Here is a 17,613-nt window from a genome sequence, read left to right as displayed (position 1 = left end):
ATATTTCTAATGTGCTTTGCACTCAGAATTCAGTACAGTGTCAAGCACAAACAAGCATTTCCTTGCATCTACAGTTTCTCCATGTGCATTGAAGTCCATGTAGAATGACTGTCAATAAGGAAAAAATTATATTTAAACTAAAATTATGCTGTTGCTTCCCCACTTGCTAATTTTTTGATGGAGGGAAATACTGCTCATATGAGAGATTGGGAAAGTGAGACTTTGATCAGTCCACTGTTTCTACCAATGCTGGCAAGTTTATTATAGAAATTAAATATGGTAATAGAAAAGAAGCTACATTACTTTTACACTGCTCATAAAATTTTTCTACTCTACAGAGCAAATTCAAATTTTGATATGATTGTCTTTATGCTGAGGCTACATTACTATAAATTAGGTCAGAGTAGGAAAGCAGATTAGAAGATTTAAAATGGAACAAAATAGAAACTTTCTCTTTCCTTTATTTTCTTTTTATCCCCTTTGCAGTAATCCTTGTTTATTAGCTCCTAATAAATTATGTAATCTTTCAGATAGTTTATATCTGAACATCTCATCCAAATAGTAAAGTGAAACAAAAACAATGCCTTTTATGCTGACTTTTTCACCTTTTTGTAATAGAGATTTTGTCACATCTTGTTACGCATTCAACTCACAATTATTGAACATCACTGCTCCTTGTTATAGAGAAGGCAGTCAGTGAGAAGGACAGACGAGAATTCATGCTGACAACAAGCAATAGATGTTTATACTGGATCTTCTAGGAGAAGCAGGATGGGGAGGGGAAAAAAATAGGAAAACTTTTCCTAGAGAAGATGAGACCAGACCTGAATCTTGAAAAAGAAATAGGGTTTTAGACCATCAGACTAGAATAAATGCCTTCAAGGCAAAGGGTTAGCAAACGTAAAGACAGGTATGCTGCTGTCTGCGGCTACACACACACATTCCTTAGATTTGCTGGCAGTTCACTTACATCTCAAAGAAATGTTATTTTTTTCTTCATTTCGTGTGTGCAGAGAAGCTTTGCTGCCTTGTAGTTACACATGAAATGAGTCACCTTTCTCCAGAGCTCTTCGTACTCAATCAGGAAGCACTAGCTAGGCTTAGCTCTGGAATGCTGGATCAGGGATGCTCACCAGAGAACCACTGCAGGCTGGGGCAGGGGAGGTGTCAAATTGGGCATGTGCAGCAGTAGTCCCTTATGAAGCAGAAGTGGTTTATATGAGTTCTGCAAGGATACTAGTGCTCCCTTCATTAATATGTGAGTTAGTCTGTTCTCATATTGCTATAAAGAACTACCTGAAACTGGGTAGTTTATAAAGAAAAAAGGTTTAATTGGCTCACAGTTCCACAGGTTGTACAGGAGGCATGGCTGGGGTTGGGGGCCTCAGGAAAGTTACAATCATGGCAAAAGGTGAAGGGGAAGCAAGCACATCATCACATGACAACAGGAGGAAGAGCAAAGAAGGAAACCCTACACATTTTTAAACAACCAGCTCTCATGAGAACTCACTCACTATCATGAGAACAGCAAGGGGGACATCTGCCCTCATGATCCAGTCACCTCCCACCAGGTCCCTCCCCTAACACTGGGGATTACAATGCAACATGAAATTTGGGTGGGGACACACAGCCAAACCATATCAGTATGTTTCTCCATGCTTTCATAAAGATGGTGCTCAATACTCCCTTAGCAGAACCTAGTGAGAAGATGCTTGAGCAGGACTCACTTGATAAATCAACATCATTTCTATCTCCTTAAGCCTTTAAATTCTTTCCTGTACATTAAATCAAGTGATGGATCTCAACTTCATTTAATGTGGCCACAAACTACTCCAGCTATGTTTTTCTAAAAGAATTCTAATTTGCATGTTTGTAGTCTGTTCTAGAGAGTGAGTGAGGGCCTGACCCATTGCTTTTCCTAAGCAATGGATGGATGGGAACTTCTACTCCCAGGAGGGGTCCTAAGTGCTCACTGCTCTTTAGAAGCAGTGCTGCCAAGAACAAAGGATGCCAGTGCCAGGTGTATTAGTCCTTTCTCACATTGCTCTAAAGAAATACCTGAGACTGGATAATTTATAAAGAAAATAAGTTTAATTGGCTCATGGTTCTGCAGGCTGTACAGGAAGCACAATGCTGGCATTTGCTTGGATTCTGGGGAGGCCTCAGAAAACTTACAATCATGGCGGAAGGTGAAGGGAGAGCAGGAACGTCTTACAGAGCAGGAGCAAGAGAGAGAGCAAGGGGGAGGTGCTATACACTTTTAAACAACAAGATCTCGTGAGTACTCACCATCATGAGTACAGTGCCGAGGGGATGATGCTAACCCGTTCATGAGAAATCCAGCCCCATGATCCAATCACCTCCCACCAGGCCCCACCTCCAACATTTGGGATTAAAATTCAACAAGAGAGTTGGGCAGAAACACAGATCCAAACCACATCTCCAGGCCCATCAACTAACTAAGCAAACAGAGTCTTCCCAACTACTCACACTAACACATGGAGTCCAGAATATCTGCCAAGAACACGTGTATCAATAAATTCAGCCCAATCTAGCAGTTTTCCTCCTTCTCTAATACCAATAAAATTCATTTTTACACACTTTACTCATGTTTCTACTGATAACTAGGAAGAATCATTTTTTTTGTTTTTGTTTTTTGAGATAGGGTCTTGCTCTGTCACCCAGGCTGGAGTGCAGTGGCATGATCATGGCTCACTGCAGCCTCGACCTCCTGGGCTCTGGCAATCCTCCTGCCTCAGCCTCCTGAGTAGCTGGAAGCACAGGTGTGCACCACCACACCTAACTAATTTTTAAATTACATGTAGAGATGGGATCTCCCTTTGTTCCTCTGGCTTGTCTTTAATTTCTGGGCCCAAGCAATCTTCCCCCTCAGCCTTCCAAAGTGCTAGGATTATAGGCATGAGCCAATGCACCTGGCCAGGAAAAAATGTTGTATAAGCCTCTTTCCCCCAGTCAGATTTTGCATTCATCCCCCTTGGTGTGCAGGGATCTGACTGTGGTGATGGGTCTGGAGGCAGCAAGAGGTTTTGGGTTTGCTTTGAGAATGACCTGCTCTTGCAAGCTAATTGCCTCAATGAGAACATTACAAAGTCTTCCACAAGGGGAGGCTGATCCACTCAGGTGGGAAAAGAGCACTGGCTTTCAACAGCAAAAGGAAGATGATGTGGAATTTGAGGTTCCAGTTTCTCATCTGCATCACAATCCACCCAGTGATTCCCGTTCCAATTCTTAGGGCCTGCTCTTTTCCAGTCAGTGTCCTAACTTCCCAGTAAAATGCCTGGAAAGGCTGTGATATCAATTTGTGTTGTTCTTCAACAACCAGAAGGATAAAATTTGGGTCTAGAAGACAGAGAAATGGCTTTCCAGCTTGGGGCCTAGCCTGCTTGCCTTTCACACTAAATCAGAATAGTTTATGAAAGTTCCACTGACCTAGCAGGCATCCTCAGGACTCTGCACGCAGGAAATCCCTGCCTAGGGATTTTCAGCTAAAGGACATTGAGTCATTTCCCCATCAGCACTTCCACGGTTCCAGTCTCTCTAGGGCACTTTTCTAGTTCCATTTTAGGCCCCTTTCCCTGCTCTTATTACTCTCAAGAAAGTTTCTAGCTGGGCATGGTGGCACGCAGTTATAATCCCAGCTACTCAGGAGTCCAAGGTAGGAGGATCGCTTGATCCCAGGAGTTTGAGGCTGCAGTGAGCCATGATCATGCCACTGCACTCCAGCCTGGGTGACAGAGCAAGACCCTGTCTCTTTTAAGAAAAAGAATGTGATCGGGCATGGTGGCTCACACCTGTTATCTCAGCACTTTGGGAGGCTAAGGCAGGTAGATCACGAGGTCAGGAGATCAAGACCATCCTGGCTAACATGGTGAAACCCTGTCTCTACTAAAAATACAAAAATTTAGCTGGGCGTGGTGGTGGGCACATGTAGTCCCAGCTACTCAGGAGGCTGAGGCAGGAGAACGGTGTGAACCTGGGAGGCAGAGCTTGCAGTGAGCTGAGATCGCGCCACTGCACTCCAGCCTAGGCGACAGAGTGAGATTCCATCTCAAAAAAAAAAAAAAAAAGAAAGAAAGAAAAGGAAAAGAATGTTTCTAGCTTTGAGCTCTCCTTTCTGGATCCTTCACCTCATTTATGTTCCCATCACCATTTTCTGTTTCCACTCTATGGGGAGTTATCTGGACAACCCCAAAGGGCCCCTCATCCCTCAGGGGATCTTCATGGGGCTTCTCTTGGAGATTTGCAATAAATGTCCCTTAGAAACTCAGAGAAGTTCTGTAATTTTTTAAAAACACCTTCTAACATGTCAATTCATATTTTGTTTAATGACGTACTTTCTTTTTTTTTTTTTTTTTTTTTTGAGACAGAGTTTTGCTTTGCTTTGTCGCCCAGGCTGGAGTGCAGTGGCACGATCTCGCCTCACTGCAAGCTCCACCCACCGGGTTCATGCCATTCTCCTGCCTCAGCCTCCTGAGTAGCTGGGACTACAGGCGCCCACCACCACGCCCAGCTATTTTGTTTTTTTGTATTTTTTAGTAGAGATGGGGTTTCACCGTGTTAGCCAGGGTGGTCCCGATCTCCTGACCTTGTGATCCACCTGCCATGGCCTCCCAAAGTGCTGGGATTACAGGCGTGAGCCACCGTGCCTGGCTTGATTTAGTACTTTCAAAGCCAGTATAAAGATCTGATCCTTTTTAGAAAGGTAGTAAAATGAAGAGACCCTATGTGAACAAATTAGACATAGAGGGAAAGACATAATTATTGCTGTACTTATCCCTTTCAAAGGGGAAGTACAGTCAGAGAAGAGGGGAAGGAGAACGGTTCCAAAACTGTCTGGTGTTTCAGAAAGCAACACTGATGGCTTAGATGGGAGAAGCTAACTGCAGGCGGGACATTCACAGCCTAGAGACACCAAGGTGGTAATTCACACCTACATCGTGAATAGCAGCTAAGAGTGAACTGCAACGTGTAGAGTAGAAACAGCCTGGGACAGGCTCGAGGTCAAGAGAACAAACAGATTTAGAAAAGCAGAGCTCAGTCAGTGTTGCCCGTGCAGCCTTACCTCAGTGGGAGTGTTTTGCTTGCAAAAGGAGAGTAAAAACAGGTTGTTCTCCAAACAGCTTGTTTCCAGTAAGACAGTGAGCACTCCTCTCCCCTCGACTGCCTGGGCTCCCCAGCCAGCATCTCAGATGCAGCACACGCTCTGGTGCCCAAGAGGATTCATCAAGTCAGTGGTTGTCTGGAAATTTCACACCCTTTGATAATAACAGCTCATCTTTGAGTGTGCCCCACCTGCCAGCACGGTGCCACCCCAGAGTCAGCCACAGGCCATGGGCCTGGCTGAGGTCACACAGGTGACGCCCCACCATTTCATTTCAGCTCATGCCACCAACAAGTGCTCTTTTCACGGCCCACATAGCGCCATATTCTTCACATTTCTGTGATTTTTGTTAGTGATTTTGCTGTTTAAAATGACCCCAAGCCCAGTACTGATGTACTGTCTAGCGTCCTAAGAGCAAGAGGCTGTGATGTGCCTCACAGAGAAATGTGAGATAGCTTTACTCAGGTGTGAGTTCCAGTGCTGTTGGCCATGGACTCAGTGTTAATGGGATCACCAATGTCTACTCAAAAAGGTGTCTTTAAACAGGAACATGCATAAGCAAGGTTATGTACTGATCGGTTAATGAAAATGTGACCAGAAGCTCGCAGGAACCTAGCCCTGTATTTCTCCAGAAGCAAGGGCTCTGTATCCACGAATTCAGTGTTCAGGTGACTTTATAGAACTAACTGTGGCAAATCACGAGAATCAACTGCATCTGCCTCCATTTTGCTCCACAGAGAAGCAAAGTGACAAGGAGGGCCCACAGAAAACAGCCAGCGCCCTCCAGTCCCACACAACCTGGTGTCCAGGGGCAGAGCCGCCTGTGCTATGCCTCATCCCAGCTACACTCAGATTTCCTTCGTGTTTCTGGTGATTCCCTCCTGTTTTCTCTGGTTCTCCAGAATAAAGTCTTCTAAGTTGTTTTAATCAGATTCATTCCCACCTTGATGAAGAACTAGTGAAACATTTGAGATTGCTGACCTCCTAGTGGTCTTTAAATTTTTTTTAAGGTGAATACACCTGTAGGCTCAGCATTTTGGGAGGCCAAGGAAGGGGGATTTCTCGAGTCCAGCAGTTTGAGACCAGCCTGGGCAACATAGCAAGCAAGACGTCACCTCTATCACAAAACAAAACAAAATAAAACATTTTGAGCCAAAAAAAAGTCATTGTTGAAAAAATTGACTCACACATACTATAACCCAGATTCCCAAATTTAAAAAAGACAATTCACATTTCTCATATGAGGTAGAGAAGGGGAATTAGTGTTTCATTCTCACACCGTACAGTCAACTGAACAATTTGCCTCTGTGGGTCCTGTGTGTCCAGGTCTTCAGCTGAGGCCCCTGGCAGCCTGCAAACCTTCCAGTCACCAGGCGCCTGAAGCAGCACAATCCACTGTCTGAGACTCCTGAACACTGCTCCTGTCAGCAACCCTGATGGTGGACGGTGTGATGCCAACACAAAATGGCTGTTTGTGGAAACACATTAGCTGCAATTACCAACTGTCACAGGTCTTTCTTTGAAAGGAATCTTTTTTCACAAAAATCCAACATTAACATCAGCCTCTCCTTGGTCTCCAACATGCTCAGGTTAACCACAGTGATCCCAACTTCTGTTTCGTGTCACCTCTTGGCATACACACCCAAAATGTTGACTCCTGTGGGAACAAACACAAAGCGAAGTGCGAGACCATGGGAGGCGTTCATCGCAAGACGGCGGACTCCAATTTTGGCTGAATGTGTGGTGCAATTTGGAAATGATGCTTCCGATTCCCTTTTACTGCGTATGTCAGAACGATTTCCTGTTAACTAATATGATGTTCTCACTTTAGTTTTAGTATGTTTTAGTACAAATATCTAGGAACAAATTCTTCAGTTGAACAATCTGAGAAACAAATTGCTCAACTGATCCAAGATCTGTCATTGTCTCATTCTACAGATGAGGAAATCGCAGCTCAGAGAGACGAAGGAAATTGGGAGACAGGGGTCTTACCCTATGAGTGCCGCAGCCTTCCAACACCAGACTTCAGCACCAAAACAGGGCCCGGCGTGGCCAGGCATGGCAGAGCAAAAACTGGGCTCCTGACAAACTCTCACACAAACTGGAGGAGGGATTTGGAGGGGCAGTTAAGACCCAAACTCCAATTTCAGCCAGTCTGTATCACAGTTTTACAATCTCATCTTTGACCTTTTTCTTCCTTCATATCTAATTTATCTTCATTTTCTGGGTTTTGTACAAGTTCTCAGCCATCATTAAATCACATTACAACTTCACCTACCACATCTTCTCTCCTTCCTTCCTCCTTTGAGGTACTCTCTTCCCTTCCTGTCATATAGACTTCTGACACCATGAAACTCTTCCCAAGTTGCCCGCTGTGATTAAAATAACTTTTAACTCCTTGGACACCATCTCTCTGCTGCTCACTTTTTGCTGTTCTCTTCCATGAAGTGCTGGTTCCAAGCACCAAAAACAAACTCACATTCAGAAGTAAATTTTGTTCATTAATATACAAGGACACTCTTCCATTTGAGTTTGTTTTCTAAAAGACCACATAAGACTGCTGCTTTCTGAATTGTTTAAGGGGAAAGTTTACAACTGCATTTTAAAATAAAATAAAATGAGGCTCACATTGAGAACTCAGACTCTGAGGCTCCGCTGGGTAGGCGGCTCCCGCACGGCAGGAACGCGTTCAACACACACAGGCCACGCACGGCCACAGCTGCATTTGTGTTCATCGTCCACAGGATGCACTGCCAACGAAGATGAACGTGAAATGAGGGCCGGGAACTTGTGAAGCTAGTAATTCACAAAAATTCAAAGTATATATTTTGCATGGAAAACAAGGCAAAACTGTATAATACCTAATTCAGAACTTGTCCCTTATCATAATTGTCATATTTTTAATAAATTTTACTCCTTTTCCTAAAAAAGCAGAATGCTTGCCATTTTTCAAACATGCACTTAACTTTTAAGATAGAAACGGTTTCCCTGTACCTCTGTCCACCCTCACATATTTTATGCGCAGCCTCGTTTGTGTGATGCAATGTGAGGTTTCTCTTATGTGGACTCTCACTTCTTTTCACTTCCTCAGTGATCTTCTCCTATCCTTCTCTTTGGTTTTACTGTTCTTTAATGCTAAATTATAAAATTAGAAGCAAAAGTGTTGTCTGGCCTTGCCCTGGTACACTGCTAGTGCTCACCAATAAGTATAAACCGACTCTGTTTTGTCCATGTGTGGTTTTGGGTCAGGGCTACTCTTTACCCATTCTGGGATCCGCTGTCCCTTGATAGCTGCCTGAGGGGCTGGGGAACACTCCGAAGGGTGTGGTGCAAAGAGCAGCCCATGGCTGAGAATGAATCCCTATTTCTGTGTCAGCTCTGATACCTGCTGGGCCAGCCGACCACATCAGACCAAAATCATGGGCTTTCTTCCTCTCTCCAGCTAAGTAAATGATAACCGTGCATCCCAGTGTCCACTTAAAAACCCCAGAGCCTTGCTCTCGCTGTTGAAAGAGCTGATTGTGCCCTTGGGCATTAGCTGCCTTCACTCTCAAGGTACAGAGGAAATCGGTGAGGCCAGCCTTGGAAGACCCCCGGTGGGGTGCAGTGTGGGTGCCTTCCTCTCGGCTCAGCCCCTCCTTCCTTCCTTCTCCACTTCACCAACTCTTTCACAGCCAGCAAGGGCCCCTGTACTCAATTTCTTTGTCCTGTCCTAGTAACTCCACTGTTGGACGACTCCATTGTTTTTATTTTCTGGTGTTCTACATCCTGTTTTTACTGTTCTGTGGCAGACCCCCAACGTAGAACATAATTGCAAGTACTCGGTGGTGCCAAAGAGCAGTTAGTGCCTAAGTACAGACGGGAAACACGATTCTTTTGTTTTAAGTAAAAACTTAAACATTGCTCAGGTCCTACAAGCATCCAGACTCTAGGTCTGAGTAGCAGAGTGCCCCTCCCGTGGGCCCACAAGGACCCCTGGGTTCCCGCCCTGTGGTGATCAAGATATGGAACCGAAGCCACAGTTGGATCACGAGACATCCCTTTTCTAGAGCCTTTCCCAGCCCTCTACAGGCAGGATCCACCGGGAAAAAGATGACTGGAATTTCTCGAAGGTCAATGGTCTGCACAGTTGAGGATTCTGTGTGGTTCTCTTGGTTCCCTTGGTGTCTGGAGGAGGCCAGGGCCCTTAGATGACCTTTCAGTTCCTCGCACAGGACCAGCGAGAGGGGCCCCCAGGCCTCCGAGGACGCCGGCCCAGCGCCCTGGAAGAAGGCCTTGTCTCCTCGTCTTTAACGGTCTTTCCCCAACAGCCGAGGGTGCCGTGTACGTGATGTGAGCTGCTCCGAGCCCAGGCTGCACCATCGTCTGCCACACCACGTGGAAGGGGTGGGAGCTGCAGCCACGGTGGTCGTCCATCTCCCACCACGGGCTCTTGGCATCCGGGAGCTCACCCTTGGCTGAATTCTTCATGCTGGGGTCGGCGGCCGGTAGGTGATGGTGTCCTGCATGGAGATGCTGAAGCCCTGGAGGCCCTGGAGCCCGTCGGACTTGGTGACCTTCACCAGGCAGTGTCCCAGGCCTCAGAACTCGGCTCTGTGCCCAACTTCACGACATCGGCTGCCAGGCAGGTCTGGCGAAATCCAGGGGGTACAGGAAGCAAAGGAAGGTGGCACCAGCCGCCAGAGGCCAGGCTGCCCACCAGGTACCTCCAGAGCCGTGTGTGCCTGTCCATGCCCCCCAGGGAACAGCTCACAAGTGAGCCAGTGAAAGAATCCTTGATCCCTAGTAACCAAGAACCAGGGACACCCAGGCCACTCAAAGGAAGCACAAAGCCCCGCGAACACCACACCAGGAAAATCAGGAAAATCTCCCCTCATGACAAAGGAGAAGGTCTGAGGTCGCCAGAAAAAACCATGAAAATCAACGAAAAGCTAAACATTTCAGGCTTTTTGTTTGTTTTTTAGAGACAGGGTTGTTGTCGCCCAGGCCGGAGTACAGTGGCACAATCACAGCTCACTGTTGCCTCGAACTCTGGGACTCAAGCAATTCTCCTGCCTCAGCCTCCCAAATAGCTGGGACTATAGGTCCCTGCCACCAGGCCCAGCTAATTTTTTTTTTTTTTTTTGGAGATTGGGTTTTGCTATGTTGCCTCAGCTGGTGGCCAACTCCTGACCTCAAGCAATCCTCTGCCTCAGCCTCCCAAAGTGCTCGGATTACAGGCATGAGCCACCACACCAGGCCCTTCAGTTTTCTTTAAGAGGCATATTCCAAATAAACATATTAGAATATTTCAAAAGTATTGGTTTGTGTCAAAATCATTTTTCGTTTTTTCAGAACACACTTCTATAAGCAACAAATGCCGCTATGGTCCAAATGTCTCCCCAGATTCATGTGTTGAAATGTGATTAGCAATGTGATAGTATTAAGAGGTGGGGCCCTTAGGGGTGACTGAGTCACAAGGGCAGAGCCTTCAGGAATGGGATTTGTGACTTTATGACAGGGCAGGCGGGAACTAGGCAGGCCCTTTTTCCCTTCCACCTTCCACCACGTGAGGACACAGCGTCCCTTCCCCACAGAGGACACAGCAACAAGGGGCCATCTTGGAGGCAGAGAGCAGCCCTCCCCAGACCTCAGAGCTGCAGGGCCCTGATCTTGGTCTTCCAGCCTCCAGAACTATGAGAAATAAATTGATGTTGTTTATAAGTTATCCAGTCTCAGATATTTTATTATAAAAGCATAAACAGACAGAGACAGAAGCCCAAGTATGATCAACTTAACCTTGGAGTCTTTTCTGTTGACATTCTTATTACCGAGCTTCCACACGTAAAGAGCAGTCACAGTCACATGAAGGCCGGGCTGCAGGACTGAGGAAGACAGGGAGGAACCTCCTGAGCAGCGGGCCCCAGCCTCTTTGGCACCAGAGACGGGTTTTGTGGAGGACAATTTTTTCACCGACAGCAGGGGCAGGGGGACGGTTTTGGGGTGATTCAAGTGCATTACATTTATTGTACACTTTATGTCTTTGTTATTACATTATAATATATAATAAAATAATTATACAACTCACCATTACATAGAATCAGTGGGACCCGTGAATTTGTTTTCCTGAAACTAGATGGTCCCATCTTGGGGTGATGGGAGACAGTGACAGATCATCAGGCATTAGATTCTCATAAGGAGTGTGCAACCTAGATCCTCGCAGGCACAGTTCACGATAGGGTTCGTGCTCCTCTGAGAATCTACTGCACCACAGATATGACAGGAGGCAGAGCTCAGGCAGTATCACCAGCGAAGGGGAGTGGCTGTAAATACAGAGGAAGCTTCGCTCACTCTCCCACTGCTCACCTTCTGCTGTGCAGCCCGGTTCCTAACAGGCCATGGACGGGTAGCAGTCCTCGGTTAGGAACCCCTGCTCTAGAGCATTCCATCAGAAAAGGAGGGAGGCAGCTGCTGCTCGACAAAGCAGAGGAGGAGTGCAGTGCTCTGGGACCCTGTGCTCTGGGACCCTGTGCTCTGGGATTCTGTGCTCTGGGACCCTGTGCTCTGGGACCCTGTGCTCTGGGACTCTCTGCTCTGGGACCCTGTGCTCTGGGACTCTGTGCTCTGGGACCCTGTGCTCTGGGACTCTGTGCTCTGGGACCCTGTGCTCTGGGACCCTGTGCTCTGGGACTCTGTGCTCTGGGACCCTGTGCTCTGGGACTCACTGCTCTGGGACTCTGTGCTCTGGGACCCTGTGCTCTGGGACCCTGTGCTCTGGGACTCTCTGCTCTGGGACCCTGTGCTCTGGGACTCTGTGCTCTGGGACTCTGTGCTCTGGGACCCTGTGCTCTGGGACTCACTGCTCTGGGACCCTGTGCTCTGGGACTCTGTGCTCTGGGACTCACTGCTCTGGGACCCTGTGCTCTGGAACTCTGTGCTCTGGGACTCTGTGCTCTGGAACCCTGTGCTCTGGGACCCTGTGCTCTGGGATTCTGTGCTCTGGGACCCTGTGCTCTGGGACCCTGTGCTCTGGGACTCTCTGCTCTGGGACCCTGTGCTCTGGGACTCTGTGCTCTGGGACCCTGTGCTCTGGGACTCACTGCTCTGGGACCCTGTGCTCTGGGACTCTGTGCTCTGGGACTCACTGCTCTGGGACCCTGTGCTCTGGAACTCTGTGCTCTGGGACTCTGTGCTCTGGGACCCTGTGCTCTGGGACCCTGTGCTCTGGGATTCTGTGCTCTGGGACCCTGTGCTCTGGGACCCTGTGCTCTGGGACTCTCTGCTCTGGGACCCTGTGCTCTGGGACTCTGTGCTCTGGGACCCTGTGCTCTGGGACCCTGTGCTCTGGGACTCACTGCTCTGGGACTCTGTGCTCTGGGACTCTGTGCTCTGGGACCCTGTGCTCTGGGACTCACTGCTCTGGGACCCTGTGCTCTGGGACTCTGTGCTCTGGGACTCACTGCTCTGGGACCCTGTGCTCTGGAACTCTGTGCTCTGGGACTCTGTGCTCTGGGACCCTGTGCTCTGGGACCCTGTGCTCTGGGACTCTGTGCTCTGGGACCCTGTGCTCTGGGACTCACTGCTCTGGGACCCTGTGCTCTGGAACTCTGTGCTCTGGGACTCTGTGCTCTGGGACCCTGTGCTCTGGGACCCTGTGCTCTGGGACTCTGTGCTCTGGGACCCTGTGCTCTGGGACTCACTGCTCTGGGACCCTGTGCTCTGGGACCCTGTGCTCTGGGACTCTGTGCTCTGGGACCCTGTGCTCTGGAACTCTGTGCTCTGGGACCCTGTGCTCTGGGACCCTGTGCTCTGGGACCCTGTGCTCTGGAACTCTGTGCTCTGGGACTCTGTGCTCTGGGACCCTGTGCTCTGGGACCCTGTGCTCTGGGACTCTGTGCTCTGGGACCCTGTGCTCTGGGACCCTGTGCTCTGGGACCCTGTGCTCTGGGACTCTGTGCTCTGGGACCCTGTGCTCTGGGACCCTGTGCTCTGGAACTCTGTGCTCTGGGACTCTGTGCTCTGGGACCCTGTGCTCTGGGACCCTGTGCTCTGGGACTCTGGAATCACACACAGCAGAGCGGACCCAGAACTGAGGACACAGCACAGCACACAGGCCCGACTCACAATGGCCTGACTCACAACGGGTCAACTGTACTAGAGTGTGAAAGCCATCTGCATTCAGTAATGCCCCTCTCACAAGGGGGTCCTGTCAGCGTAGAGGCCATTGCCATCATAAGTGGAGCAGCATCTGTGTAGTTCAAAGATGTTTCCACTCAGGAATGCTAACCAAAAGCCACGGTAGGCTGCAGTGTGTTACTGGGAGATACTCATGACAATGTCCTTGTTTACACAGAGTCTACATCACAAAACGCCTAATTTTAGTGATACTCTCCCCAAACAGTCAGACACAAAACTTCCACACGTACTTACTTCATTCCAGTAATGATCTTAATGAACAAGTTTTCACTGAGAAATATCAGAGCACAGCCCTCACGTAATGCTCACTTGGGAACCCCTAGGCAACGCTCCACATTTGGGACCACTTCAAAATAAAGAACACCTATGTACAAAATCCCCCACACTTCTGTGACAACAGACATCAGCCTCCAATGCCGAGAAAATTACATGAGCTACCATTTCCCCTTCAGTCCATCTTAAAGGAGACAGGAGCAGTGTGTTCCCATCAGCAGCAGCTCCAGGCTGGGCGCCACGGCTCACTCCTGTAGTCCCAGCGCTGTGGGAGGCCAAGGTGGGAGGATCACTTGAGGCCAGGAGTTGGAGACCAGCCTGGGCAACACAGCAAGACCCCATTTCTTAAAAAAAAAAAAAAAAGTTAGCAGGGCATGGTGGTGTGCACCTGTAGTCCCAGCTACTTGGGAGGCTGAGGTGAGAGGACTAATTGAGCCCAGGAGGTCAAAACTGCAGTGAGCCATGATTGCACCACTGCACTTCAATCCAGGTGACAGAGCCAGACTCTGTCTTGAACAACAACAAAAGTACCAGCTCCAATCCCTGTCTTGGGGTTTTTCCCATTTTACTCTGAGAGACTAGCTGGCAGCAACGGTGATCCCACAGCACCCTGGCCATCCCTGCTGGCACCCAGGTCCTCCCGGACAGGTCCACAGGGTCTTTCTTACATGCACAGAGCCTCACTCATGCCAAAGGTGAGGCACACAGGCCCCGGGCTCTCCTTACACTCGGCACTAGCCAGCTTCAGGGCCACTTGGGATTGCTTTCTGTATGAAGAAGGGTGGCTAGGATGTAAGGCTACTCCAAGCCCTGAAAGTTAGTTTCAACTTTGGGGAGGCAGTATTTAATGTGTTCTGAAACCTTAAAGCCAGTCCACAAAAATGTCCAACTGGATCCATAAATGGGACATCTGTCATTGGATCACAAACTTCTCAACAGCCCAGAGTCTGCAGAACATCCCTCGAATCTGTTGGCAAGCAGAACAGCACTCAGGGTAGGTGAGCAGGGTCTTGCTGCTGGGCGCCGGCCTGCAGGCTTGCACAGTGGTGTAGGCAGCACAGCAGCCCAGGCAGCACAGCGAACCCTCCCGGGGGTGACCAGCAGCTATGCACAGCGAGCCCTCCCAGGGGGCGACCAGCAGGTGTGCACAGGGAACCCTCCCGGGGGGTGACCAGCAGGTGTGCACAGGGAACCCTCCCGGGAGGCGACCAGCAGGTGTGCACAGCGAACCCTCCCGGGGGCTACCAACAGGTGTGCACAGCGAACCCTCCCGGAGGCGACCAGCAGGTGTGCACAGCGAACCCTCCCAGGAGGCGACCAGCAGGTGTGCACAGCGAACCCTCCCGGGAGGTGACCAGCAGGTGTGCACAGCGAACCCTCCCAGGGGCCGACCAGCAGGTGTGCACAATGAGCCCTGGTGGGGGGGGGGGCGGGGGGGTGACCAGCAGGTGTGCACAGCGAACCCTCCCGGGGGGTGACCACCAGGTGTGCACAGGGAACCCTCCCGGGGGGTGACCAGCAGGTGTGCACAGGGAACCCTCCCGGGGGCTACCAACAGGTGTGCACAGCGAACCCTCCCGGGAGGCGACCAGCAGGTGTGCACAGCAAGCCCTCCCCGGGGGGCGACCAGCAGCTATGCACAGCAAACCCTCCCGGGGGGTGACCAGCAGGTGTGCACAGGGAACCCTCCTGGGGGGTGACCAGCAGGTGTGCACAGGGAACCCTCCTGGGGGGTGACCAGCAGGTGTGCACAGGGAACCCTCCCGGGAGGCGACCAGCAGGTGTGCACAGCGAACCCTCCCGGGGGCGACCAACAGGTGTGCACAGCGAACCCTCCTGGGGGCGACCAACAGGTTTGCACAGCGAACCCTCCCGGGGGCCGACCAGCAGGTGTGCACAACGAGCCCTGGTGGGGGGGGGCGGGGGGGCGACCAGCAGGTGTGCACAGCAAGCCCTCCCCGGGGGCGACCAGCAGGTGTGCACAGCGAACCCTCCCAGGGGCGACCAACAGGTATGCACAGTGAACCCTCCCGGGGGCCGACCAGCAGGTGTGCACAACGAGCCCTGGGGGGGGGGGCGGGGGGGCGACCAGCAGGTGTGCACAGCGAGCCCTCCCGGGGGGCGACCAGCAAGTGTGCACAGTGGTCCAGGCAGCACCATGCACCCTCCTGGGAGTGACCACCTGAGGCTGGCATGGCAGTGATGAAGGCAAATGCAGGCTTCGTCCATGACTGGCTGCCCCCTCACCTCAAGATCAAAGCTGCAAACCCTGGATCCACCTACAGTGGTGCTGTTGTTGGTGATATATTCAGAGCTTTCAGTCCAGACTTCTTGCTTTTCCATGTAAATGTAAGGCTTTGTATTGTAATACCTTGGGTATCCCAAGGTTTAGTCTTGTGAAATTTTACCTTCTCTAGAGCTGTCCTTTTGAAGTATTTGAGTTATAAAAAAAAGACAACAAAGTTTATATATTTAACACAATAGTGGGTTTAGCACAATGTGATGCCGATAGAGAAACATGATACATTTGTGATAAGGAGCAACTCTCTTTATTCCAATATCTAACGTGAAAAATCTACTTTGCGTCAGCTAATATTCCACAGATATTCTGAGCACAACTACAAAAATAACTTGATTAGAAGTCCATGTCTTGCCAACTAATTTTTCACTGAACACAAAATGGGGGCCTTCCAAAAAGAAAATTTGGTTTCCAAATAGGTCATTTCTTTTTTAAAATTAATTAATTTGTTTATTTTTATTTATTTTTATTTTTTTGAGACAGAGTCTCACTCTGTTACCCAGGCTGGAGTGCAGTGGCATGATCTTGGCTCACTGCAACCTCCGCCTCCTGGGTTCAAACAATTCTCCTGCCTCAGCCTCCTGAGTAGCTGGGATTACAGGCACCCACCACCACAGCTGGCTAATTTTTGTATTTTTAGTAGAGACGGGGTTTCACCATGTTGGTCAGGCTGGTCTCGAACTCCTGACCTCGTGATCTGCCCGCCTCTGCCTCCCACAGTGCTGGGATTTCAGACGTGAGCCACCACGCCCAACCTAAAAATAGGACATTTCTTTAGAGGTTTCAAGAATTTTACGTAATCATGGGTTCATAGAAAAACTATTCCAAATTATCTAATGTACTGCTATATTTTATGATACTCTTGATAATTTTTTAAAAAGTCATCTTAAGATGTTTATTTCTATAGAAGTATTTTGCTCACTTCTAGTTACTATTTATTCCATGTTGAGTTTTATTTTATACAATCATCCATTTTCCTTTATCAAACCATTCCCAAGCAAAATCAAAGAAAAACCCAGTGTAGGCTTAAGTCAAACCAAGCTGTTAAGGCAAAGAGTCGATATACGAACAGTCCAAAGTACTCACTGAAAATTATGCGAAGCCATTCTAAAAATATAATGAGTGCAAATCCCATTGTTATTCACATTCTTGAGAAAAATAACTGGTGAACTTCAATGATCAGGTCTTCATCCACCTTGAAAGAGAAAAAGAGAAAGGAATTTACCATGGTATTTACAAATGCCACCCTAACCTAGCATTCAAAATAAAAGAGACAGTCTGGGTGCGGGGACTCACGCCTGTAATCCCAGCACTTTGAGAGGCTGAGGCGGGTGGATTGCTTAAGGCCAGGAATTGAAGATCAGCCTGGGCAACACAGAGAGACCCTGTCTCTAATAAAAACAATAGTTATAAAAATAAAAATGAAAATAAAAGAGGCATGACCAGAATGCTGTTTGCCCCCCTTACAGATTTTTCATTCCATCTACATTTTGCTTTGCAATTTGAGAATAGAAGGATCTGCCCATTTAAGAAAAACATGCCATTCTGATGTTTAAAAGGCTCTGAAAGAAAGAAATTTCCTGTACTCGGCCTATCTAGCTGAGTGGGACACAACTAAGTCCATATTGGGCACCCAGGGAATTCAGCCCTTACTAGATATTCGCTCTTATTAATATTATTATTCCAGACCTGATTCTCTGAAGTTAGAGTATTCATATTGATTTTAATATTTTAGAATTTTGTT

The 17,613-nt window shown here is 48.7% G+C and overlaps 1 long non-coding RNA gene across 1 annotated transcript; it reads right to left on the bottom strand.

Annotated features, from left to right (window-relative positions):
- Positions 1 to 6,256: 6,256 nt before the first annotated feature.
- Positions 6,257 to 17,064, bottom strand: LOC134808661 (uncharacterized). The gene is made up of 3 exons (XR_010152087.1): positions 16,956 to 17,064; positions 7,751 to 7,872; positions 6,257 to 6,779 (listed from the first exon to the last, which is right to left on the bottom strand). It is a non-coding gene; the product is annotated as an uncharacterized LOC134808661 (long non-coding RNA).
- Between the last annotated feature and the right edge of the window lie 549 nt (positions 17,065 to 17,613).

This window comes from Pan troglodytes, chromosome 17 (genome assembly GCF_028858775.2).
Source record: "Pan troglodytes isolate AG18354 chromosome 17, NHGRI_mPanTro3-v2.0_pri, whole genome shotgun sequence".
Classification (NCBI taxonomy): Eukaryota; Metazoa; Chordata; class Mammalia; order Primates; family Hominidae; genus Pan; species Pan troglodytes.
Note: the sequence above shows the minus strand (reverse complement) of the source record. Positions and strands in the feature narration are given on the sequence as shown.